The 24,306-nt window shown below is 40.4% G+C and overlaps 1 long non-coding RNA gene across 3 annotated transcripts; it reads right to left on the bottom strand.

Annotated features, from left to right (window-relative positions):
- Positions 1 to 18,155: 18,155 nt before the first annotated feature.
- LOC130929003 (uncharacterized) lies at positions 18,156 to 21,952 on the bottom strand. 3 transcript variants are annotated; one of them, XR_009066788.1, is made up of 10 exons: positions 21,781 to 21,952; positions 21,334 to 21,367; positions 21,160 to 21,258; positions 20,990 to 21,096; positions 19,701 to 19,761; positions 19,578 to 19,628; positions 19,309 to 19,377; positions 19,084 to 19,197; positions 18,930 to 19,000; positions 18,158 to 18,795 (listed from the first exon to the last, which is right to left on the bottom strand). It is a non-coding gene; the product is annotated as an uncharacterized LOC130929003 (long non-coding RNA). The 3 variants fall into 3 exon arrangements; XR_009066789.1 differs by lacking the exon at positions 21,334 to 21,367 and having other exon boundaries at positions 18,156 to 18,795; positions 19,268 to 19,377; XR_009066787.1 differs by lacking the exon at positions 21,334 to 21,367 and having other exon boundaries at positions 18,159 to 18,795; positions 21,781 to 21,950.
- Between the last annotated feature and the right edge of the window lie 2,354 nt (positions 21,953 to 24,306).

Genomic DNA, 24,306 nt, shown 5'->3' with positions numbered 1-24,306 from the left:
ATCGGGTATTTTGGATCGAATGTGAAATTTTCATGGGTTCACAGTAAGAGTTTACATTTGGAGGCTTGAATATGCATAAAAACTCACCAAAATTTACACATACATGCGGCTTTGGATAACGTTCGATAATCTTGCAACGTTACGAAACAATTTAACAAAATGGCTCAGTGGCGCCCCCTTGAAATTTTCAAAAAGGCCTCTCCATTTAGGTTTTTCTAACATAGAGTGATGAAATTTGGAGAGTCAAAACTTTGTGCAAAACTGCTCCAAAAAGTCTCTTGCACACACATTCCAAATCCTACAGGAAATCGGGTATTTTGGATTGAATGTGAACTTTTTATCGATTTACAGTGTGCACATTTTACACCTTGGCACCTAGGGAATTAGTTTGATCATTCTCAAAATTGGTGAGACTGTTCATGAGGCATATGAAATCTTAAGTTATAAAAATGGTGTGTTTTCATTCACGGGCCTGACCTGGGCGGGGCGCCAAATTCTTCCATTTTTTCGCCAAAACACCGAATTCGGAAAATGACTGATAACTCCCTCATACAACGTTCAATCTATTTTAAATCTGGCATGTGTGTGAGGTATACCAGCCTGAGCAGGACTGGATTGAAAATTTACCATTTGTGCCTGGCGCCTCCTAGTGGGAACAGGAAATGCCCTTTTTTACGGGACACACTCCTCCTCTAAAGGGAAAAAATCAATCTACCTCAAACCTGCATAAGGGAAACCTTAAGACCTGTCTTCAGGTGCCTGATGACAAAAATTGAAGTTTTGTTGAAGCGGAGGGGTCCAAACAGTAAAGTGAAAATGACTGTCAACAATTTTTCTCTCCAAAAACTTTGAACAGTCATAACTCGGCAGATATACAAGATATCTGCGCCAAACTTCCCGTGCTTGTTGAGAGTCATACCCTGAAGGGCCTTGTAGGGGTCATTTGCATCAACCCTACAGCGCCAACTAGTGGCGATAGAAAGTCACTCGTTTTTCCAAAACATGTCCAGTTCTTTTCATGTTGGTCATTGTAGTTTCAAGACCTATTAAAATACTTTTTTACGGCCCATGTCCACGTGTCTCTGTCTGTTGCCGTGACGACCCTTTGTTCGCCATTTAAAGGAAATATTTTTTTTCAGAGACTCAGGGAGCTTATAGAGCCACAATAGTTGGCACACTTGGTCGAATTGGCCCAGTTAGAAGATTAATTTTGGTTTTGAATAAGGGCTTGGCTGCACAGCTCAGTAGTGGCTCCTTTTTTGTAGTACTCTCTCCAATAGGGGTTTTTATCTCTTGGGTGTGGGAATGTAAATAGGCGACTTTCGAGCATGTTAGGTTCTAATGAGATGATTAGAGAGGAGGATCTGCCACCACCCTGACCTGCACACAGTCCGAGTTGCTTGACGTCCGAGTTGCGCTAGATTGCGAGGGCCCGTTCAGTCCTGCTTGCAGGCCTAGTTAGGGCCCGAGCACTAAGCGTGCGAAGGCCCTATTGTTTTGCAAAGGATTTTTTTTTTTTTTTTTTTTTTTTTTTTTTTTCAGGGCAAATGAAAACGGCCAATTTGGAGGCCTGAACATGCACGAAAAGTCACCAAAATTTGCACATACGTCCGGAAAATTGTAAATTTCGATAATTTTGCAACGTTGCAAAAAAATATAACAAAATGGCTCAGTGGCGCCCCCTTGAAATTTTAAAATTGGCCTATAACATTAGGGTCTGTCAGCGTAGAGCAATGAAATTTGGGGGGTCTATACCTTGTCCAAAACCGCTCCAAAAAAGCATTTACACGCATATTCCAAACCCAACAGGAAATCGGTTATTTTGGATCAAATATGAAATTTTTTATCGATTTACAGGGTGCACATTTGAGACCTTTTCGCCGAGGGAGTTAGTTGGATCATCTTCAAAATTGGTGAGAATGTTCAGGAGACATATGAAATCTTAAGTTTTGAAAATGGTGCGTTTTCATTCACGGGTCTGACCTGGGCGTGGTGCCAAAGTCGACCATTTTTTCGGCAAAATGACAAATTCAGTAAATGACTTATAGTTCCTTGACACAACGTTCAATCTTTTTCATATTTGGCATGTATGTGTGGTATCCCACCCTTAACACGAGTGCATTGAAATATTACCCATTAGGTCTAGCGCCCCCTAGTGAGAACAGGAAATGCCTTTTTTTACGAGACAGGTTCCTCCTCCAAGGGAAAAAAATCTGTTGACCTCAAACCTGCATCAGGGGAGCCTTAAGACCTGTGTTCAGGTGCCTGATGAAAAATATTGAGGTTTCGTTGAGGCGGAGGGGTCCAAACAGGAAAGTGAAAATGAACGTCAACAATTTGTCACGCAAAAAACTTTGAACAGTCATAACTCGGCAGATATACAACATATCTGCGCCAAACTTCCCGTGTTTGTTGAGAGTCATACCCTGAAGGTTCTTGTAGGGGTCATTTGCATCAACTCTACAGTGCCAACTAGTGGCGACAGAAAGAAGTTTTAAAAAAGGCCTTTCCTATTGGGTTTTTTCAACATAGAGCAAGGAAATTTGGGGAGTAGATACCTTATGCAAAACTGCTCCAAAAAGTCTCTTGCACCCATATTCCAAATCCAACAGGAAATCGGGTATTTTGGATCGAATGTGAAATTTTCATGGGTTCACAGTAGGAGTTTACATTTGGAGGCTTGAATATGCACAAAAACTCGTAAAAATTTGCACATACATACGGCCTTGGATAACGTTCGATAATCTTGCAATGTTACGAAAAAATGTAACAAAATGCCTCAGTGGCGCCCCCTTGAATTTTTCAAAAAGGTGTTTCCTATTAGGTTTTTTTAACATAGAGTGATGAAATTTGGGGAGTCGATACCTTATGCAAAACTGCTCCAAAAAGTCTCTTGCACCCATATTCCAAATCCAACAGGAAATCGGGTATTTTGGATCGAATGTGAAATTTTCATGGGTTCACAGTAAGAGTTTACATTTTGAGGCTTGAATATGCATAAAAACTCACCAAAATTTGCACATACATGCGGCTTTGCATAACGTTCAATAATCTTGCAACGTTACGAAAACATGTAACAAAATGGCTCAGTGGCGCCCCCTTGAAATTTTCAAAAAGGCCTCTCCATTTAGGTTTTTTCAACGTAGAGGGATGAAATTCGGAGAGTCGATACCTTGTACAAAACTGCTCAAAAAAGTCTCTTGCATGCGTATTCCAAACCCAACAGGAAATCGGGTATTTTGGATTGAATGTGAAATTTTTATCGATTTACAGTGTGCACATTTTACACCTTGGCACCTAGGGAATTAGTTTGATCATTCTCAAAATTGGCGAGACTGTTCATGAGGCATATGAAATCTTAAGTTATCAAAATGGTGTGTTTTCATTCACTGGCCTGACCTGGGCGGGGTGCCAAAGTCGGCCATTTTTTCGCCAAAACACCGAATTCGGAAAATGACTGATAACTCCCTCATACAACGTTCAATCTATTTTAAATCTGGCATGTGTGTGAGGTATACCAGCCTGAGCAGGACTGGATTGAACATTTACCATTTGTGCCTGGCGCCTCCTAGTGGGAACAGGAAATGCCCTTTTTTACGGGACACACTCCTCCTCTAAAAGGAAAAAATCAATCTACCTCAAACCTGCATAAGGGAAGCCTTAAGACCTGTCTTCAGGTGCCTGATGAAAAATATTGAAGTTTCGTTGAAGCGGAAGGGTCCAAACAGGTAAGTGAAAATGACTGTTAACAATTTTTCTCTCCAAAAACTTTGAACAGTCATAACTCGGCAGATATACAACATATCTGCGCCAAACTTCCCGTGCTTGTTGAGAGTCATACCCTGAAGGGCCTTGTAGGGGTCATTTGCATCAACCCTACAGCGCCAACTAGTGGCAATAGAAAGTCACTCGTTTTTCCAATACATGTCCAGCTCTTTTCAGGTTGGTCATTGTAGTTTCAAGACCTATTAAAATACTTATTTACGGCCAATGTCCACGTGTCTCTGTCTGTTGCCGTGACGACCCTTTGTTCGCCATTTAAAGGAAATATTTTTTTTCAGAGACTCAGGCAGCTTATAGAGCCACAATATTTGGCACACTTGGACGAATTGGCCCAGTTAGAAGATTAATTTTGGTTTTGAATAAGGGCTTGGCTGCACAGCTCAGTAGTGGCTCCTTTTTTGTAGTACTCTCTCCAATAGGAGTTTTTATCTCTTGGGTGTGGGAATGTAAATAGGCGACTTTCGAGCATGTTAGGTTCTAATGAGATGATTAGAGAGGAGGATCTGCCACCACCCTGACCTGCACACAGTCCGAGTTGCGTGACGTCCGAGTTGCGCTAGATTGCGAGGGCCCGTTCAGTCCTGCTTGCAGGCCTAGTTAGGGCCCGAGCACTAAGCGTGCGAAGGCCCTATTGTTTTGCAAAGGATTATTTTTTTTTTTATTTTTTTTTTTTTTTTTTTTTTTCAGGGCAAATGAAAACGGCCAATTTGGAGGCCTGAACATGCACGAAAAGTCACCAAAATTTGCACATACGTCCGGAAAATTGTAAATTTCGATAATTTTGCAACGTTGCAAAAAAATATAACAAAATGGCTCAGTGGCGCCCCCTTGAAATTTTAAAATTGGCCTATAACATTAGGGTCTGTCAGCGTAGAGCAATGAAATTTGGGGGGTCTATACCTTGTCCAAAACCGCTCCAAAAAAGCATTTACACGCATATTCCAAACCCAACAGGAAATCGGTTATTTTGGATCAAATATGAAATTTTTATCGATTTACAGGGTGCACATTTGAGACCTTTTCGCCGAGGGAGTTAGTTGGATCATCTTCAAAATTGGTGAGACTGTTCAGGAGACATATGAAATCTTAAGTTTTGAAAATGGTGCGTTTTCATTCACGGGTCTGACCTGGGCGTGGTGCCAAAGTCGACCATTTTTTCGGCAAAATGACAAATTCAGTAAATGACTTATAGTTCCTTGACACAACGTTCAATCTTTTTCATATTTGGCATGTATGTGTGGTATCCCACCCTTAACACGAGTGCATTGAAATATTACCCATTAGGTCTAGCGCCCCCTAGTGAGAACAGGAAATGCCTTTTTTTACGAGACAGGTTCCTCCTCCAAGGGAAAAAAATCTGTTGACCTCAAACCTGCATCAGGGGAGCCTTAAGACCTGTGTTCAGGTGCCTGATGAAAAATATTGAGGTTTTGTTGAGGCGGAGGGGTCCAAACAGGAAAGTGAAAATGAACGTCAACAATTTGTCACGCAAAAAACTTTGAACAGTCATAACTCGGCAGATATACAACATATCTGCGCCAAACTTCCCGTGTTTGTTGAGAGTCATACCCTGAAGGTTCTTGTAGGGGTCATTTGCATCAACTCTACAGTGCCAACTAGTGGCGACAGAAAGAAGTTTTAAAAAAGGCCTTTCCTATTGGGTTTTTTCAACATAGAGCAAGGAAATTTGGGGAGTAGATACCTTATGCAAAACTGCTCCAAAAAGTCTCTTGCACCCATTTTCCAAATCCAACAGGAAATCGGGTATTTTGGATCGAATGTGAAATTTTCATGGGTTCACAGTAGGAGTTTACATTTGGAGGCTTGAATATGCACAAAAACTCGTAAAAATTTGCACATACATGCGGCTTTAGATAACGTTCGATAATCTTGCAATGTTACGAAAAAATGTAGCAAAATGCCTCAGTGGCGCCCCCTTGAATTTTTCAAAAAGGCGTTTCCTATTAGGTTTTTTTGACAGAGAGTGATGAAATTTGGGGAGTCGATACCTTGTGCAAAACTGCTCCAAAAAGTCTCTTGCACCCGTATTCCAAATCCAACAGGAAATCGGGTATTTTGGATCGAATGTGAAATTTTTATCGGTTCACAGTAGGAGTTTACATTTGGAGGCTTGAACATGCACGAAAACTCACAAAAATTTGGACATACATGTGGCTTTGCATAACGTTCAATAATCTTGCAACGTTACGAAAACATGTAACAAAATGGCTCAGTGGCGCCCCCTTGAAATTTTCAAAAAGGCCTCTCCATTTAGGTTTTTTCAACGTAGAGGGATGAAATTCGGAGAGTCGATACCTTGTACAAAACTGCTCCAAAAAGTCTCTTGCATGCATATTCCAAACCCAACAGGAAATCGGGTATTTTGGATTGAATGTGAAATTTTTATCGATTTACAGTGTGCACATTTTACACCTTGGCACCTAGGGAATTAGTTTGATCATTCTCAAAATTGGCGAGACTGTTCATGAGGCATATGAAATCTTAAGTTATCAAAATGGTGTGTTTTCATTCACGGGCCTGACCTGGGCGGGGTGCCAAAGTCGGCCATTTTTTCGCCAAAACACCGAATTCGGAAAATGACTGATAACTCCCTCATACAACGTTCAATCTATTTTAAATCTGGCATGTGTGTGAGGTATACCAGCCTGAGCAGGACTGGATTGAAAATTTACCATTTGTGCTTGGCGCCTCCTAGTGGGAACAGGAAATGCCCTTTTTTTACGGGACACACTCCTCCTCTAAAGGGAAAAAATCAATCTACCTCAAAGCTGCATAAGGGAAGCCTTAAGACCTGTCTTCAGGTGCCTGATGAAAAATATTGAAGTTTCGTTGAAGCGGAGGGGTCCAAACAGGAAAGTGAAAATGACTGTCAACAATTTTTCTCTCCAAAAACTTTGAACAGTCATAACTCGGCAGATATACAACATATCTGCGCCAAACTTCCCGTGCTTGTTGAGAGTCATACCCTGAAGGGCCTTGTAGGGGTCATTTGCATCAAACCTACAGCGCCAACTAGTGGCGATAGAAAGTCACTCGTTTTTCCAATACATGTTCAGTTCTTTTCAGGTTGGTCATTGTAGTTTCAAGACCTATTAAAATACTTATTTACGGCCCATGTCCACGTGTCTCTGTCTGTTGCCGTGACGACCCTTTGTTCGCCATTTAAAGGAAATATTTTTTTTCAGAGACTCAGGCAGCTTATAGAGCCACAATATTTGGCACACTTGGTCGAATTGGCCCACTTAGAAGATTAGTTTTGGGTTTTGAATAAGGGCTTGGCTACACAGCTCAGTAGTGGCTCCTTTTTTGTAGTACTCTCTCCAATAGGGGTTTTTGCTACTTTCGAGCATCTTAGGTTCTAATGAGATGATTAGAGAGGAGGATCTGCCACCACCCTGACCTGCACACAGTCCGAGTTGCGTGACGTCCGAGTTGCGCTAGATTGCGAGGGCCCGTTCAGTCCTGCTTGCAGGCCTAGTTATTATTATTCTTTCTTCATGGCAAATGAAAATGGCCAATTTGGAGGCCTGAACATGCACGAAAAGTCACCAAAATTTGCACATACGTGCAGATTCGCGTAAATTTCGATAATCTTGCGTCGTTTTGAAAAAATGTCAAAAAATGGCTCAGTGGCGCCCCCTTGACCCTTAAAATTTTCAAAAAGGCCTCTCCTCTCAGGTTTTCAACGTAGAGCAATGAAATTTGGGGAGTAGATACCTTATGCCTAACTGTTCAAAAAAGCCTCTTGCACCCATATTCCAAATCCAACAGGAAATCGGGTATTTTGGATCGAATGTGAAATTTTTTCGGTTCACAGTTGGAGTTTACGTTTGGAGGCTTGAACATGCACGAAAACTCACCAAAATTTGCACATACATTCAACTTTGCGTAAATTTTGATAATCTACAAAAAAATTTAACAAAATGGCTCAGTGGCGCCCCCTTGAAATTTTCAAAAAGGCCTCTCCTATTAGGTTTTTTCAACGTAGAACAATGAAATTTAGTGAGTCGATACATTGTACAAAACTGCTCCAAAAAGTCTCTTGCACCCATATTCCAAACCCAACAGGAAGCTGGAAATTTTGGGTCAAATGCGAAATTTTATCGATTTACATTTGAGACCTTGTCGCTGAAGGATAAAGTTGGATCGTCTTCAAAATTGGTCAGACTATTCAGGAGACCTATGAGATCTTAAGTTTTCAAAATGGTGTGTTTTCATTCAAGGGTCTGGCCTGGGCGTGGTCCCAAAGTCGGCCATTTTTAGGCAAAATACCAAATTCAGAAAATGATTAAAAACTCCGTGATCCAACGTTCAATCTTTTTCATTTTTAGCATGTTTATGAGATATCCCAGCCTGAACACGACTGCATTGAAATATTACCCATTAGGCCTGGCGCCCCTAGTGGAAACAGGAAATGGCCTTCTTTACGAGACAGGCTCCTCCTCCAAGGGAAAAAAATCTATTGACCTCAAACCTGTTTCAGGGGAGCCTCAAGACATGTGTTCAGGTGCCTGATGAAAAATATTGAGGTTTCGTTGAAGCGGAGAGGTCCAAACTGGAAGTGAAAATGACCGTCAACAATTTGTCTCGCCAAAAACTTTGAACAGTCATAACTCGGCAGATATGCAACATATCTGCGCCAAACTTTCCGTGTTTGTTGAGAGTCATACCCTGAAGGTTCTTGTAGGGGTCATTTGCATCAACTCTACAGTGCCAACTAGTGGCGACAGAAAGAAGTTTTAAAAAAGGCCTTTCCTGTTGGGTTTTTTCAACGTAGAGCAATGAAATTTGGGGAGTAGATACCTTATGCCTAACTGCTCAAAAAAGCCTCTTGCACCCATATTCCAAATCCAACAGAAAATCGGGTATTTTGGATCAAATGTGAAATTTCTGTCCATTTCTAGTACAGTTTACATTTGGAGGCCTGGACATGCACGAAAACTCACCAAATTTTGCACATACATGCGGCTTTGTGTGGATTTCGATAATCTTGCAACGTTACAAAAAAATGTAACAAAATGGCTCAGTGGCGCCCCCTTGAATTTTTCAAAAAGGCGTTTCCTATTAGGTTTTTTTAACGTAGAGCAATGAAATTTGGGGAGTCGATACCTTGTGCAAAACTGCTCCAAAAAGTCTCTTGCACCCATATTCCAAACCCAACAGGAAATCGGGTATTTTGGATCGAATGTGAAATTTTTATCAATTAACAGGGTGCACATTTGAGACCTTGTCACAGAGGGAATCAATTGGATCATCTTCAAAATTGGTTAGACAATTCAGGAGACCTATGAAATCTAAACTTTTCAAAATGGTGTGTTTTCATTCATGGGTCTGACCTGGGCGTGGTGCCAAAGTCGGCCATTTTTTCGGCAAAATGACAAATTCAGTAAAGGACTAATAGCTCCTTGAAACAACGTTCAATCTTTTTCATATCTGGCATGTATGTGCGGGATCCCACCCTGAACACGAGTGCATTGAAATATTACTCATTAGGCCTAGCGCCCCCTAGTGGGAACAGGAAATGCCTTTTTTACGAAACAGGCTCCTCCTCCAAGGAAAAAAAAATCTATTCACCTCAAACCTGCATCAGGGGAGCCTGAAGACATGTGTTCAGGTGCCTGATGAAAAATACTGAGGTTTGGTTGAAGCAGAAGGGTCCAACAGGAGAAGTAAAAATGACTGAAGCCATTTCGTCTCACCACAAGTTTTGAACAGTCATAACTTCTAAAACATATCTGCGCCAAACATATCGTGCTTGTTGAGTCATAGTCTGAAGGGTCCTGTAGGGGTCATTTGCATCAACCCTACAGCGCCAACTAGTGGCAATAGAAAGTCACTCATTTTTTTAAATATATGTCCAGTTCTTTTCAGGTTGGTCATTGTAGTTTCAAGACCTTTTAAAATACTTATTTTACGGCCCATGTCCACATGTCTCTGTCTGTTGCTGTGATGACCCTTTATTCGCTCCTTTTTTGTAGTCCTCTGTCCAATAGGGGTTTTTATCTCTTAGGTGTGTGAATGTAAAGAGGCAACTTTCGCGCATGTTAGGTTCTAATGAGATGATTAGAGAGGACGATCTGCCACCACCCTGACCTGCACACTGTCCGAGTTGCATGACGTCCGAGTTGCGCTAGATTGCGAGGGCCCGTTCAGTCCTGCTTGCAGGCCTAGTTATTATTATTAGGGCCCGAGCACTAAGCGTGCGAAGGCCCTATTGTTTTGCAAAGGATTATTATTATTATTATTTTTTTTTTTTTTCAGGGCAAATGAAAACGGCCAATTTGGAGGCCTGAACATGCACGAAAAGTCACCAAAATTTGCACATACGTCCGGAAAATTGTAAATTTCGATAATTTTGCAACGTTGCAAAAAAATATAACAAAATGGCTCAGTGGCGCCCCCTTGAAATTTTAAAATTGGCCTATAACATTAGGGTCTGTCAGCGTAGAGCAATGAAATTTGGGGGGTCTATACCTTGTCCAAAACCGCTCCAAAAAAGCATTTACACGCATATTCCAAACCCAACAGGAAATCGGTTATTTTGGATCAAATATGAAATTTTTATCGATTTACAGGGTGCACATTTGAGACCTTTTCGCCGAGGGAGTTAGTTGGATCATCTTCAAAATTGGTGAGACTGTTCAGGAGACATATGAAATCTTAAGTTTTGAAAATGGTGCGTTTTCATTCACGGGTCTGACCTGGGCGTGGTGCCAAAGTCGACCATTTTTTCGGCAAAATGACAAATTCAGTAAATGACTAATAGTTCCTTGACACAACGTTCAATCTTTTTCATATTTGGCATGTATGTGTGGTATCCCACCCTTAACACGACTGCATTGAAATATTACCCATTAGGTCTAGCGCCCCCTAGTGAGAACAGGAAATGCCTTTTTTTACGAGACAGGTTCCTCCTCCAAGGGAAAAAAATCTGTTGACCTCAAACCTGCATCAGGGGAGCCTTAAGACCTGTGTTCAGGTGCGTGATGAAAAATATTGAGGTTTCGTTGAGGGGGAGGGGTCCAAACAGGAAAGTGAAAATGAACGTCAACAATTTGTCACGCAAAAAACTTTGAACAGTCATAACTCGGCAGATATACAACATATCTGCGCCAAACTTCCCGTGTTTGTTGAGAGTCATACCCTGAAGGTTCTTGTAGGGGTCATTTGCATCAACTCTACAGTGCCAACTAGTGGCGACAGAAAGAAGTTTTTAAAAAGGCCTTTCCTATTGGGTTTTTTCAACATAGAGCAGGGAAATTTGGGGAGTAGATACCTTATGCAAAACTGCTCCAAAAAGTCTCTTGCACCCATATTCCAAATCCAACAGGAAATCGGGTATTTTGGATCGAATGTGAAATTTTCATGGGTTCACAGTAAAAGTTTACATTTGGAGGCTTGAATATGCATAAAAACTTACCAAAATTTGCACATACATGCGGCTTTGCATAACGTTCGATAATCTTGCAACGTTACGAAAACATGTAACAAAATGGCTCAGTGGCGCCCTCTTGAAATTTTCAAAAAGGCCTCTCCATTTAGGTTTTTTCAACGTAGAGGGATGAAATTCGGAGAGTCGATACCTTGTACAAAACTGCTCCAAAAAGTCTCTTGCATGCGTATTCCAAACCCAACAGGAAATCAGGTATTTTGGATTGAATGTGAAATTTTTATCGATTTACAGTGTGCACATTTTACACCTTGGCACCTAGGGAATTAGTTTGATCATTCTCAAAATTGGCGAGAATGTTCATGAGGCATATGAAATCTTAAGTTATCAAAATGGTGTGTTTTCATTCACGGGCCTGAGCTGGGCGGGGTGCCAAAGTCGGCCATTTTTTCGCCAAAACACCAAATTCGGAAAATGACTGATAACTCCCTCATACAACGTTCAATCTATTTTAAATCTGGCATGTGTGTGAGGTATACCAGCCTGAGCAGGACTGGATTGAAAATTTACCATTTGTGCCTGGCGCCTCCTAGTGGGAACAGGAAATGCCCTTTTTTACGGGACACACTCCTCCTCTAAAAGGAAAAAACCAATCTACCTCAAACCTGCATAAGGGAAGCCTTAAGACCTGTCTTCAGGTGCCTGATGAAAAATATTGAAGTTTCGTTGAAGCGGAAGGGTCCAAACAGGAAAGTGAAAATGACTGTCAACAATTTTTCTCTCCAAAAACTTTGAACAGTCATAACTCGGCAGATATACAAGATATCTGCGCCAAACTTCCCGTGCTTGTTGAGAGTCATACCCTGAAGGGCCTTGTAGGGGTCATTTGCATCAACCCTACAGCGCCAACTAGTGGCGATAGAAAGTCACTCGTTTTTCCAAAACATGTCCAGTTCTTTTCATGTTGGTCATTGTAGTTTCAAGACCTATTAAAATACTTTTTTACGGCCCATGTCCACGTGTCTCTGTCTGTTGCCGTGACGACCCTTTGTTCGCCATTTAAAGGAAATATTTTTTTTCAGAGACTCAGGGAGCTTATAGAGCCACAATAGTTGGCACACTTGGTCGAATTGGCCCAGTTAGAAGATTAATTTTGGTTTTGAATAAGGGCTTGGCTGCACAGCTCAGTAGTGGCTCCTTTTTTGTAGTACTCTCTCCAATAGGGGTTTTTATCTCTTGGGTGTGGGAATGTAAATAGGCGACTTTCGAGCATGTTAGGTTCTAATGAGATGATTAGAGAGGAGGATCTGCCACCACCCTGACCTGCACACAGTCCGAGTTGCGTGACGTCCGAGTTGCGCTAGATTGCGAGGGCCCGTTCAGTCCTGCTTGCAGGCCTAGTTATTATTATTCTTTTTTCAGGGCAAATGAAAATGGCCAATTTGGAGGCCTGAACATGCACGAAAAGTCACCAAAATTTGCACATACGTGCGGCTTTGCGTAAATTTCGATAATCTTGTGTCGTTTTGAAAAAATGTCAAAAAATGGCTCAGTGGCGCCCCCTTGACCCTTAAAATTTTCAAAAAGGCCTCTCCTCTCAGGTTTTCAACGTAGAGCAATGAAATTTGGGGAGTAGATACCTTATGCCTAACTGTTCAAAAAAGCCTCTTGCACCCATATTCCAAATCCAACAGGAAATCGGATATTTTGGATCAAATGTGAAATTTTTATCGGTTCACAGTTGGAGTTTACATTTGGAGGCCTGAACATGCACGAAAACTCACCAAAATTTGCACATACATGCAACTTTGCGTAGATTTTGATAATCTACAAAAAAATTTAACAAAATGGCTCAGTGGCGCCCCCTTGAAATTTTCAAAAAGGCCTTTCCTATTAGGTTTTTTCAACGTAGAACGATGAAATTTGGCGAGTCGATACATTGTGCAAAACTGCTCCAAAAAGTCTCTTGCACCCATATTCCAAACCCAACAGGAAGCCGGAAATTTTGGATCAAATGTGAAATTTTATCGATTTACATTTGAGACCTTGTCGCTGAAGAAAATAGTTGGATCGTCTTCAAAATTGGTCAGACTATTCAGGAGACATATGAGATCTTAAGTTTTCAAAATGGTGTGTTTTCATTCAAGGGTCTGGCCTGGGCGTGGTCCCAAAGTCGGCCATTTTTAGGCAAAATACCAAATTCAGAAAATGATTAAAAACTCAGTGATCCAACGTTCAATCTTTTTCATTTCTAGCATGTTTATGAGATATCCCAGCCTGAACACGACTGCATTGAAATATTACCCATTAGGCCTGGCGCCCCTAGTGGAAACAGGAAATGGCCTTCTTTACGAGACAGGCTCCTCCTCCAAGGGAAAAAAATCTATTGACCTCAAACCTGTTTCAGGGGAGCCTCAAGACATGTGTTCAGGTGCCTGATGAAAAATATTGAGGTTTCGTTGAAGCGGAGAGGTCCAAACTGGAAGTGAAAATGACAGTCAACAATTTGTCTCGCCAAAAACTTTGAACAGTCATAACTCGGCAGATATGCAACATATCTGCGCCAAACTTTCCGTGTTTGTTGAGAGTCATACCCTGAAGGTTCTTGTAGGGGTCATTTGCATCAACTCTACAGTGCCAACTAGTGGCGACAGAAAGAAGTTTTAAAAAAGGCCTTTCCTATTGGGTTTTTTCAACATAGAGCAAGGAAATTTGGGGAGTAGATACCTTATGCAAAACTGCTCCAAAAAGTCTCTTGCACCCATATTCCAAATCCAACAGGAAATCGGGTATTTTGGATCGAATGTGAAATTTTCATGGGTTCACAGTAAGAGTTAACATTTGGAGGCTTGAACATGCACGAAAACTCACAAAAATTTGGACATAAATGCGGCTTTCCATAATGTTCAATAATCTTGCAACGTTACGAAAACATGTAACAAAATGGCTCAGTGGCGCCCCCTTGAAATTTTCAAAAAGGCCTTTCCATTTAGGTTTTTTCAACGTAGAGGGATGAAATTCGAAGAGTCGATACCTTGTACAAAACTGCTCCAAAAAGTCTCTTGCATGCGTATTCCAAACCCAACAGGAAATCGGGTATTTTGGATTGAATGTGAAATTTTTATCGATTTACAGTGTGCACATTTTACACCTTGGCACCTAGGGAATTAGTTTGATCATTCTCAAAATTGGCGAGACTGTTCATGAGGCATTTGAAATCTTAAGTTATAAAAATGGTGTGTTTTCATTCACGGGCCTGACATGGGCGGGGTGCCAAAGTCGGCCATTTTTTCGCCAAAACACCGAATTCGGAAAATGACTGATAACTCCCTCATACAACGTTCAATCTATTTTAAATCTGGCATGTGTGTGAGGTATACCAGCCTGAGCAGGACTGGATTGAACATTTACCATTTGTGCCTGGTGCCTCCTAGTGGGAACAGGAAATGCCCTTTTTTACGGGACACACTCCTCCTCTAAAGGGAAAAAATCAATCTACCTCAAACCTGCATAAGGGAAGCCTTAAGACCTGTCTTCAGGTGCCTGATGAAAAATATTGAAGTTTCGTTGAAGCGGAGGGGTCCAAACAGGAAAGTGAAAATGACTGTCAACAATTTTTCTCTCCAAAAACTTTGAACAGTCATAACTCGGCAGATATACAACATATCTGTGCCAAACTTCCCGTGCTTGTTGAGAGTCATACCCTGAAGGGCCTTGTAGGGGTCATTTGCATCAACCCTACAGCGCCAACTAGTGGCGATAGAAAGTCACTCGTTTTTCCAATACATGTCCAGTTCTTTTCAGGTTGGTCATTGTAGTTTCAAGACCTATTAAAATACTTTTTTACGGCCCATGTCCACGTGTCTCTGTCTGTTGCCGTGACGACCCTTTGTTCGCCATTTAAAGGAAATATTTTTTTTCAGAGACTCAGGGAGCTTATAGAGCCACAATAGTTGGCACACTTGGTCGAATTGGCCCAGTTAGAAGATTAATTTTGGTTTTGAATAAGGGCTTGGCTGCACAGCTCAGTAGTGGCTCCTTTTTTGTAGTACTCTCTCCAATAGGGGTTTTTATCTCTTGGGTGTGGGAATGTAAATAGGCGACTTTCGAGCATGTTAGGTTCTAATGAGATGATTAGAGAGGAGGATCTGCCACCACCCTGACCTGCACACAGTCCGAGTTGCGTGACGTCCGAGTTGCGCTAGATTGCGAGGGCCCGTTCAGTCCTGCTTGCAGGCCTAGTTTTTTTTTTTTATTGAAGTGACTTTTTCTTCGATTGAAAATATATATTTTGATTGCAGCAACTTTTTTTTTATTGAATAATAAAGACACAAATCTACCTCCATAGGGAAGGATATTAACTCCTTCTAAAATGTAATTGGAAAAAAAAACACAAATACCTTGCAAGTTTTGAACACTTCTGAGGAGTCCTCCTTTAGGTACAGCGGTAGGCCAGCCAGGGCCGCTGTTCTAGGTACACCGATGTCATTCTTGTCCTGTTGCACAAAGACAATATGTGTCAGGGAATGTCAGCATTCACTATTCATATTCAAAATCAATGTAATGCCTAGTGTCAAGAAGAAAGAAATAACATACCTGTTCCTCATATGCCACTAAAACTGCTTCCATCTTCTGAGCAAAACTGCTGGTCTTCCTCTTTTTGTAGAGCTTGTAGCTGGGGCGTGTACTTGTCCAGTGCAGCAAAGAAGGTGAACGGTAGATTTTGATTGGTGATCCTATGGAATTCACTGTAGAGCTATAAAAAAAAAAAAAAAAAAAAAAAACATCAAACAGAGATTGTCAAACTGAATTCTTCAAACATTTTAGGCACACACTATATTAAACTACTCACTTCAATTAACGATTGTATCCCCTGGTGAAGTGACACACACGGGGATATTATAGATTGACTTTGTAATGCGTTAGCAGATAGTTTCCTGTGAGTGGTCTATGGACCACATATGTGCACAGATTCCTTTCAAATTTTACATTGCCATGTGTTGTGGCGAGAGTAAGCAAAACGTTGTCAAAACAGTAAAAATAACCGAAAAAAATTACCGTGTATGTGTGACGATGGCAGCAAATCCTTCCAGTAACTTTGCAACGAAGCGTGTGCTCACGTTACGACTGCCGAACTCCGTTACTCACCGCAGTGTTACACTGTTAAGCCTGAGTTATACTCCCGCGTTGCGGTGACGGCGTAGCGACTACGGCGTCATTCGACATTCGATAGTTCTGCGGTGAGGGAACGCGTTGCTCTGTAATTCACCGCCAAGCCACTAGAGGGATGTGGCGTTATGTTTGTACGGTTTTGGGGCATGATTGTTGACTACTTCCGCTAGTCGGAGAAAAAATAAACAATGCAAGATGGAACTCTTGAAAGTAAATATTCTGCTCATCAACACTGAATAAATATTGAACATACAAATGTTGACGGGCAGGCGACGCAGAAGACGGTTTCGAGGCGGTCTGGCCGACTTTTGATGCCGCACAGAGAGTTTTAGACTCGGGTGGAGAGAGCTAGCTGTGGCGGCTAGCTTCAAACTGGCGTCGAGCACTGCGTTCAAGGTCTGCAAAGCCCTCCAGCCTGATTTGTTTGCCGTGTCCTACAACCAGCCAGTGGGAAGCCATAGCAGATTTCTGGCGTCTAGGGAACTTCCCAAACTGCGTTGGGAGGCTTGATTTTAAGGTTATCATAAAAAGCACCGAGGCACTCTCAATCAGTGATGATGTATTGTGTGTGTGTGAACTGTCTGTTATTGAAAATTAAAGATCAAAACAACTCTTTTGACACCAAATCTGTGCTTTATTCTTCATATACTTGAAACATGTGTACACAGTAAATGATGAAGTGCACCAACCAAAAATACGACATAAAGTGATAAAAAGTTGGCAGTTTTTGGCCGACTGTGTCACCGCTTCGTGTAGCCACTCGATTCCGACCACCCACGTCTCGGTGGTTCTTCCATTTATTTATTTTTTCGATCGCCGACCTTGCCATTGGGCAGTCACAATAATAATTTCTTGACGAGACTTGCTCTTCGATGATACTCCCGTAGGCTTGGTGCATTTTTGCGTGTAGAAAATAATGTTTGATTCTATTCTACAATGGCGGTGTTTTCGCCCGGAAACAACAGTCTGAGCGGACCAATCACAGTCCGTTTTCGCTACGTCTACGCGTCTACGCGACGCGAAGGTTACAAAAATCGAGAGGTGCGCGTCAGGCTACGGCGTAGGGTCGTAACTCGATTCTTCCTTGACGGCGTAGGTCTGACGCAGAAGTATAACTCGGCCTTTACACTGCTCCGCACCGACTGAAAGAGAGTGCAACTGGGCACATCGCACGTTCGCAGCAGTGAGATCTCTGACAAGCTAGTGTAGTCTTCTTCTTTTTTTCGAAGAGAGTCTGGCTGCAGCCCGCCTCTCTCAGTACCCTGCGCCGCTCGTCTCAGTACCCATCCCGCAGACAGGAAGTGACGCAATATCGCAGCTCTCAGACCGGAAATGACAACATGAAACAGCGCTCGAGCTCCGAGCTTCCGGTTTTATCGTAATAGCTAGCATCCATTCGAACGTAAATACTAGTTTACTTTTCTTTTCGCACGTCTTTTATTTTCGGTTTCAGCATCACTCATTATTATTTAAATAATAATTTATTTCCATGCTCCTTAAATTGATTTGGTGAAATCGGGAGATTAACTCTTTAAGCGCGGTCAGTTTGTTAAAGCCTGGTGATTTTACCAAAATGAAAAACATGGTTACAGTACATCAAAATTAAAATACACACTACTGTAATAAAGGTTTAATTGGTGACTGAAAGATCGCATGTGACCTATCACAGTGTGTACTTTAGTTTGTCAATTGTAAAATATACTCCAATTGAGAATTATTAGAAATTGCTGTCATCCTTACATTTTTATGAACTGACACATTAATATAGCTTCATTACAATTTAATGTATCAAAAACGTAATATTCTCTCCATGTTGCAACCAAACCAATTTTGTCTTTCATTTTGCTACTTAAATTCATTCATGTGAGTGAAGATCCTAATTAACTAATTCAGAAACTATATTAAACTTTCTGCTCCAGGAAAGGCACCTTTATTTCAAACAGAAATGACAAAATAGTTGTCATGTGTTAGTTGTTTTTTTCTTTTATCCCAGACAATAGTTGTAGGTTGTTTTAATTACCTGACATTTTTCGGCAAGCACTCCCGCCTTCATCACAGGTAATTAAAACTACCTACAACTAACATCTGGGATAAAAGAAAAAAAACAACTAATTTATAAGTGTAGAAAAATGAACTCAATACAACCAGTTCTAATGTGGTAAACTTTATTTTTTTAGTTTTATTATTTTTTTATTATTATTGAGAGAATACCAGATATTTTCTTTGGTCAACAATCTCCTCAAAAAAGGTAAATCCATCTTCCAGATGGTTGAAACAGAACTTGAATGGCTCCAAGACATTGTAGTTCGTGCTCATCCTCTTCCATCTGCAGGATGCTTGGGAACTCCTACTGCATTACTGCATTAATCCCCCCCCCCACAGCCCTGTCCGAGGCTTTTGTGCAGTCTTGCACAGTCCTTTTACCAAAACTGTTCATTGGAAAAGAGAAAGAAAAGAGCTATTTGAATATTACATAAGTAAAATAAAAATGATGCTTTGTTAATTTTATACTTGATTTTTCTTTTCAGGCATTGCATTAAACTAGGTATATAAACAATCTTACCATTTTTTTCCCGTCATATCTTTTTGGAGTGGGCCACCACTAACTTGAAGGAGCTGTGGTTGCACCTCTTCCTAAAAATAAATCAGTGAATAAAGGGGGACATGTTCAAAAGTGCATCAGAGTAATGGACACTAAAAAGTCTTTAAAAGCTGACCTCAGCAATCATATTCAAATTTCACTTCTGTAGCTGATAGACTGGTGGCACTTCACCCTGCAGTAATGCTTTTGCCTTATCTGTCCAATGGGCAAACTCTTTCCTGTGGCTCACCTAAGTTGAAAAAATACAAAAATAAGTATTCCACATTTTCCAACAAAGAATTAAGGTATTGTGCACCTACTTTCCTATGAATGCCATATCAACAGTTTCAAAGACTTATACCATGCACCCAAGTTTGAAATTGTCCGCTAGCAATATACACCACCACTTCCTCAGAGTTGGCATATCAGTCTAACAAAAATTAAAAACAAGTGTAAATAAAGAATAACGACAAGGATATTTTGTAGCCCAATTTGAATGATTCGGTGAACTTCATTTTACAATGGTTAAACTCAAAGAGAGCATCCAGAACAGTGCAAAGAGCATACTACAAATGGATAAATGAATACAAATATAACAGAGGACAAAATTGGACAGTTAAACTCACCTACCATCAACATGAAGATGCCACAGTCCTTCCCCTATGGCTGTCCCGAAAAACCCTAACGTAAGAATTTAACAGAGTCACTTCCTTCAAGTTTTGAATCAATGAATATACACACTTTTACAAATACCTCTATTTCACTTCCAATCCTCTCTTTCCATGTCCCCCTGTTGATTGACTGTCAACGTTTTCTGCAATTGAAAATATAGGTTTATATTAAATACAGTAGTTAAACAATTACAAACGTGTTTCCATGCATAAGAACACCAACCAGTCAGGTTTAAATGATTCATGCAAACAAAACAAGGGCGTAGGTTTGCATAGGGACGGTAGGGACATAACACGACCAACTTTTCAGGATGCTAAAGTTGTCCCCACCAACTTTTGAGCAACCTTATTTGCATTATATTCGTCCCTACCAATGTTGAGACCGGGCCAACGCCCTTGAAACAAAACATTCGCAATTTTAGAGTGGCATTTTAGAATTTTGCTTCAAATGATTGGATGAATCATCTGGAGTGCAATTCTGCTTTAATTGAAGGGGCAACATAAAAGGATCGACTGGAACATACCTTCAAAACCAAACAAGGCTATTCTGGATCATCATGGAAACGCCATGCCAATATGAATGGTTACTGAATTTCATTAGAGATAACAATAGTTCTCTGATCTCAAGATTGGATCTGTTTTTCTTCCCACAAATAATTGGAATTTGGATCATTTAATTTGTTATGATTTGACTGTTCTTTGAAAATGAACCAATGCTCCAAGTTGTAGTTGTTACTAATCAGCCTTACAGGCAAATGCATGTGTGGGTCACATCCTGTAGGCTTTCACTATGTTGCAACAACATAGGGGTCAGCCACAAATATGGTCCTTCCCTGAAAAATACATAATCTATACACACGGACATATGTTATATAAATAAAAACGTACGCAGACACCTACATGAGCCCATACAAGCATTCTGTAGGCTACATAGTTAAAATAATACCCTACACACGCCAAAAAACACTTTTTTATACCTTTGAATGAGCTACTTGTTAGACAAGTTATAAATATGCATTTCATATCTGCAAAAAAACAAACACAAAAAGTTACATTTTACTTAATTGTACAAGTGACATTATGTTCTTTAGAGAAACTAAATCCTCAAAATTCACAGTTGATTCCATTTCATTGTTCAGGCCAACGTTCCAAAAGTCAGCACGTGTCAATCAAACTTTCTTTTTTTAGACAATCAACACCATTTCTGGCCTCTTTATATTCAAGATTTGCATAAGCTAATGAGAATGTTGATTGGTTAAATAAACAAAGAGTAAATAATCAATTATGTCCAATTGTTAACTAATATAAGGAATAATAAGCCTATCCAGATTTCCACTGAGCACAACATTTGTCTCAGACATAAAAACATACCAGCCGTTCCTGGGCAGGATGAGTTTGAACCGTCCATGAAACTCGGCATGGTCTTATATTGTCACCATTGGTCCTGTCTGCACAGTGGGTTTTACAGTGTTCGATGTCTATCGAAAAAAGTGTTCAGCACAGTCCAAAATCTAAAGTACATTACTATTTATGCTACTTACTTCCATTTGGATCTGTGTGACATCCCTGTATCTGCATGGGAAGACTACCATTTGGGGGTCGTGATTTAGTTTCTTCCCAATGGGGTGGTGATCTTGCAGCTAGTAAAAAAAAAAACAAAATAATGAAAAAATATATAGCTAAGCAGAGTAACAATATCAAGAAAAAATTACAACCTTGTCCTATTTGGATCATGTGACAACATTCAAACTACAAAGGACCAGACAAAACAAATGAAGGCAAAACAACAATACCATACAACAACAAAAACAGCGAGCTGCGAATTGCAGGCATGTACATAATGAAAAATAAGAGTGCAATATAATGAAAACTACACAAAGAAGACTGTTCATTGTGAAAAAAAAATGTAAAAAGCATTAGCAGCATTAGCTAATTCGCTGCTGAATTCATCAGTACGTATTAAACAATATAGGTAGAGCAAAGTCGCATGCAGTTAGTAAAGGAAGACATTATTTAAATTGCATTAAGAATACTAGATATAAGTACGGTCTTTTCAACTCAGAATAAACACTTCATATTTTCACCGCAAGTGTTGTTTAACTATTTAACATTTTTAAACATGCATACGCTTTTAAAAACTTTTTTTCAGTGCGGCCACTTACCGTGTTTTTTTCGCGAGAGGTGAAATAACGTAACTTGTTTTCGTCGCAAGGGTTGACGACATTTCCGGTCTGAGGGGACTGAGAGCTGCGGTGTTGCGTCATTTCCTGTCTGCGGGATGGGTACTGAGAAGAGCGGCGCAGGGTACTGAGAGAGGCGGGCTGCAGCCAGACTCCTCTCCTTTTTTTCGGGCAGTTTACCCCTTGATGAGTAGACTAGTCTTCTTCTTCTTCTTTTAATTTGGTAGGCGGACAGCTGCCAATCTCAGTGCATTTACCGCCCTTCCAGGATTAGGCTCGAGCGTTTACGTCACAGCAGCACGGGATCGTGCGAGATTTGCGACAACGCAACCATTGCGGAAGCACGTCTGCATCACGGGACATTTAAACTTAACGGCAAATACAATTCAACTACGAGTGCCAAAGATGGAAAAATGTAGGGAAAACTTGCCAGTTCGAAACAGAGACAAACTTGTTACCACGGCGAAGGACAGATATGTGAGCAATTTTAAGGATGTGAACAATGTTGACCCTCACGAGCAAGCCGAACACAAATGGAATAAAGATGTCGACAAGCTTCCACCACTACGCGAAATGGACATCATGCTGTATTTAGTGTTTGGTATATGTTACTACACTCATCAGCAATTCCGAAACTACAAATCGCTACAAAGCTACGAACAGTTTTGCTGCGGATGGGTGCAGGATCTTCACTTTATGACCATAGTAAACGGCAACACCATCTTTCTAGCAAAGGTAGGCAATGTGTGTTTACATTAGTCTGTGACCACGGATGTACAAATCTTTTGCTGCATAAAATGTAGCCTGTGTACAAATTCTTTGCCACTCTCTCACGTCAAAATATTACAGCTTTTTCATTTAGCAACGACAGGAATTATGTCTAATGAAGACAATGCACATGTATGCATGCTAGTTGTTTAGCTGTAGCAATAGCTAACAACAGGCCGACTTAGGGCGTAAAGTTACTGAAATTTGCGTAAACAAACGAAATTAACTTACCGGAGTGGAAGTGCATAGAGCAAACTCAGTGTGTAACTGGAGAATCAAACGTTATGCCCTTCCTTCTGATCGAGGCCACCCATGCCATTCTTCGACGTTTGGTAAGTTCAGATATGAGCTTTCCCTCGCCTTTTCTCCATGTAGGGATCCGGAAGAAACTCAATGGTGTTCTGTCGAGCTGTACATTCTCCTTTCTATTCGATCGGTTGTTGCAATTCTTTAGCGCACAATAATTTCCAACCATTTTAAAAGAGCGACCTGTGTTGAAATGCCTCAGTTTATGTTTCTCGCTTCCACAATGGCGATAGCGGCGGAAACCTCGCGAGTGCCACGTCATACGCTCGAGCCTAATTGACGAGTGATGTTTACAAAAATTGATTCAGTGGAATACAAGTATGGGGGGAAAGAGGAAAAAACGAAGGTCGCTGGTGTGCCGTCAGTGACGTCTGCAATTTAATGGTACAAAACAGTCCAACATTCTGGGCTTGTTTCTGTTTAATAAAGAGTAGAAGCTTTATTTATTCCAGAGTGGGGAAACTCAAAAAAATTCTTTCTTCTTTCTCGCATATAAAACCTTTTGTTCTACCAAAATCCAAACGCACAAAAAGAAAGCAAACGTATTACTAATAAAAATAAATAAATAAAAAACAAAAAAAAACAACAAAAAAAAAAAAAAAAAAAAAAAAAACACACACAGTTTGAATAGAAGAAATACTTTCTGGGGAAAAAACAATGTTACAACACAATGTTTTTTTTTTTTTTGTGTACATGCAAATGTATTTACATTGTTAGTCAAACATATTGGCTGATTGATTTTGTGCTAACATCAAATCTTTGCACTTTGGGAGCTCATCAAGAGCTATTGGATGCATTCTTTAGTTTATTTGTTAATACAGTTTTGGTAACTAAAATAACAGGAAAAGCTGAAAATTGATGAGACAATTCTATTTTGATAGAAGATTAACTTAAAGAAAATTAGATGAAAAAAGAATGAATGATATTACCACTACTTAAATGCTCCAAAACTTCTAATGCACTCAAAGCAACTGAGTTATTGAAACAAATATTCATTTTTGAGTTCTACTTTTTTATGGGAATGAGTGACTCCAACTTTTTTCATAGTTTAAGTTATGTTAACTTATTTATTTTTATTAAGATGTACTGTTCGGTTTTACAGTGTAGGATAGAATTGACCCTACCATTATTAAGTGAATTACTTTCATACTTTCATTATTTTCAGACTTACATTTACCTCTTTTCACTTGCTGAATGTGCCGGTCCACTTTTTCCCCCTCAAACACTCGTTTGATTGGCTGATGACTAGAACCCCCACATTCACACGATCCCGACTGAAATACATGTCAATTTGCCGCCTCCCCGCACCCTTTAAAAAGGAGGGATATTTCGTTGTTTTTTTCGCTGGCAGCAGTAGCCACTGTAAGCAATGTAAAAAGATGTCAATGTTGTGTAGGTGGGGAACACTCTGAAAGTGTTCCCCACCTACTGAAA

Source organism: Corythoichthys intestinalis, chromosome 13, assembly GCF_030265065.1.
Source record: "Corythoichthys intestinalis isolate RoL2023-P3 chromosome 13, ASM3026506v1, whole genome shotgun sequence".
Taxonomy (NCBI): Eukaryota; Metazoa; Chordata; class Actinopteri; order Syngnathiformes; family Syngnathidae; genus Corythoichthys; species Corythoichthys intestinalis.
Note: the sequence above shows the minus strand (reverse complement) of the source record. Positions and strands in the feature narration are given on the sequence as shown.